This window comes from Harmonia axyridis, chromosome X (assembly GCF_914767665.1).
Source record: "Harmonia axyridis chromosome X, icHarAxyr1.1, whole genome shotgun sequence".
Classification (NCBI taxonomy): domain Eukaryota; kingdom Metazoa; phylum Arthropoda; class Insecta; order Coleoptera; family Coccinellidae; genus Harmonia; species Harmonia axyridis.
The window spans coordinates 33,852,738-33,855,237 of NC_059508.1; the positions used below are offsets into that span (position 1 = coordinate 33,852,738).

Here is a 2,500-nt window from a genome sequence, read left to right on the forward strand (position 1 = left end):
CGCAATGTGATTTCTGCCCAGTGCTCTGAATGTCAACGTGAAGAAATTCAAAAAAGCGCGGGTAAACGGCGGGAGTAACTATGACTCTCTTCTCAGCCGTCGAGGAGGACGGACGTGTGAGCACGATGCTCAGATGTCTGTAAGTTTATTTTGGGTTCCGCGTGCCGGGAAAATGTAGTGGTAGTGTCCATTGTGTCGTGCATAATTTCCTGATCAAAATGACGTTTGAATGATGCAAATCGACCCACGGGTTCAAAAGTTATCGCGGGTTGAAGTTATTTCATTTTCCATTTATTCATCGGAAACATCGCATTTTGTTTCTTGTTAACGCAGTGTGAATTCATAAAAACCCCGAACAAAACATCGCCGATCTGCGTTTTTCATTGTTTCCTTGTTACCGGGATGGAAAATATTGAATGCATTCTAATGTGAATCATTGTCGTAGAATGCATGTTCTAAAAAGGGTACGAGTTTTTCCGGCCCCCCCTGTATCGGCGCTCAGCTGCCTTTCCATCCCCAGGATTGATGGATTTGAAGAGATAAGGCCTTTTGTCCATCCAGAAATTACAACCCCTGCAGCAGTATCCACCTAAGGCCGTTCAACTGCAGGAAATCCATTTCACGCTACCAGGAGCACAGGAGGTATAAGAGGTTCGTCTGATTTCTCCGCCCAAGTATGAACATCTTTAGCCTGGAAATTACCAACGCATAACTATACGGAGAGCTTTTGCGGAATGCGAGGTGAGCTTTTGCAACTAAAAGCTCCCAGAGCTTTGGTCGCTATTCGAACTGAGCTTTTAAAGCTCAAAGCTCCTCGGAGCTTTTTGCTCCCCAAAATAGGTTGACCTATTACACTAGGGAAGCTTTCAAACCATTTCCACCCTATCGCCTATTACACAGTAGAGGAGCTTTTACGACGAGGTATTTCGTCGCCAGGAGACTTGGACGACGGATCAAGACGGGAAGCCCGAAAAACCGGCGATATCGATGCTACATTAAGCGAATAACTTTCCTAAATTTCAACTTTGGTGATTATTCAGGATTTTTAACCGCACCCACACCACAGACTGCCCCTTAACACACGAGCAATATGCAGGGTGAGCGTGATTCCAATTCTATATCCCGATCGGTATGAATACTTGCCCCTAAGGCGTTTTTTCTTTCAAACGCTTTCCTGGAAGTTGCAGAATGGCGAAAGAGCAGGTATTAATCATAGTACTTACCATGGTTGCAGAATGGTGGAGGCAGTGGTCACCTTCCTTCTTCGACTGAAATGGTTGATTTTTCCTGGATTATTGGGACTATTGGTCGGGAAAGGGGAAACTGCATTGCTGGCGCCCGTGCATTGACGGCGCGTGGGACCACCACGACGTCTTTTATTACATATTTCGAGGAGAGAAGGTGTTCTGGACACATTTTCAGTTGTTGCATTTTTGATTTTTATTTTATTGTCGAGGCGAGAAAAATTTTATTCCGTCTGGCAGCAACAGCTACAACATGCCATTCCCGTGTGTCTGCGGAAAGTCATATGCTACGCAACGGAATTTAGCAGACCATCAGCGACGCTTCTGTAGGGGACCTCCCACTGGATTGGAGGGACAATGCCCAGAATGCCAGAGTGTCTATGTCTCATATCAGGCAATGCGCTCTCATATGCGTCAGGCGCACCCTGACCAGTATAATGCCGACTTAGCGGCAGAAGTGGGGTCGAGAGATAGAGTAAGAAGGTGGACAACTGGTGAGCTGGAGGAGATGGCTCGGCTGGAGCTGGACTACAACGGCACGGCAGTTCTGGACTATCTTGCCCAGAACTTAAACAGACCTCGTGAGGGTGTTAAAAAGAAGCGGTACACCAGCGAATACACGGAGACTTTACGGAACCTTAGGGATAGGCGTGCGGAGGTGGACATCTTAAATCTGGCGCCTGCTGACGAAGATCTTGAGCATTCGGATGAGGATGGTGATGGGTTGGACGGTGCGTCGACTGCGGTGGCTGAGAATATTGCCCCTGACACAATTCCTGAGAATGTTGAAGAACCGGATCTCACAGACCCGGTACTACAGCACATACTATCGCTGTGCTACAGCTCAGAAGATCGAGAGCTGATTTCGGTGTGCCAGGTCGTTTGTACAAGAGCGGAAGGATTCCAACAAGCCTTCGACTCATGGGTTGAAAACACCTGCAGATCATATGGACGCACTCCAAAATATGGTCCAAAGAACCAGCCAAGAAAGCCGGAGAGAACGGCCGGCCGGAGGAGGTATAGAGCGCAATTATACCAGTATATGCAGCGTAAGTTTTCCTCCAACCCCAAACAGTTGGCCAACGAGCTAATTGATGGAATGGAACCCTCAAGCAGCATTACCCATCCTGATGCTGCCACAATTGAGGAGCATTACAAGAAGATCTTCTCTGAGGAGTCACCCACTGATGAGAATCCAGTGTATGACTTTCTCCCTTCCGAGTGCAAGGTTTATTCTCCGATTACCAACGCTGAGC

At 47.6% G+C, this 2,500-nt stretch overlaps 1 pseudogene; it reads left to right on the top strand.

The window, feature by feature from the left end:
* Window positions 1-2,500, top strand: part of LOC123688222 — an 8,819-nt pseudogene that overhangs the window by 2,609 nt on the left and 3,710 nt on the right.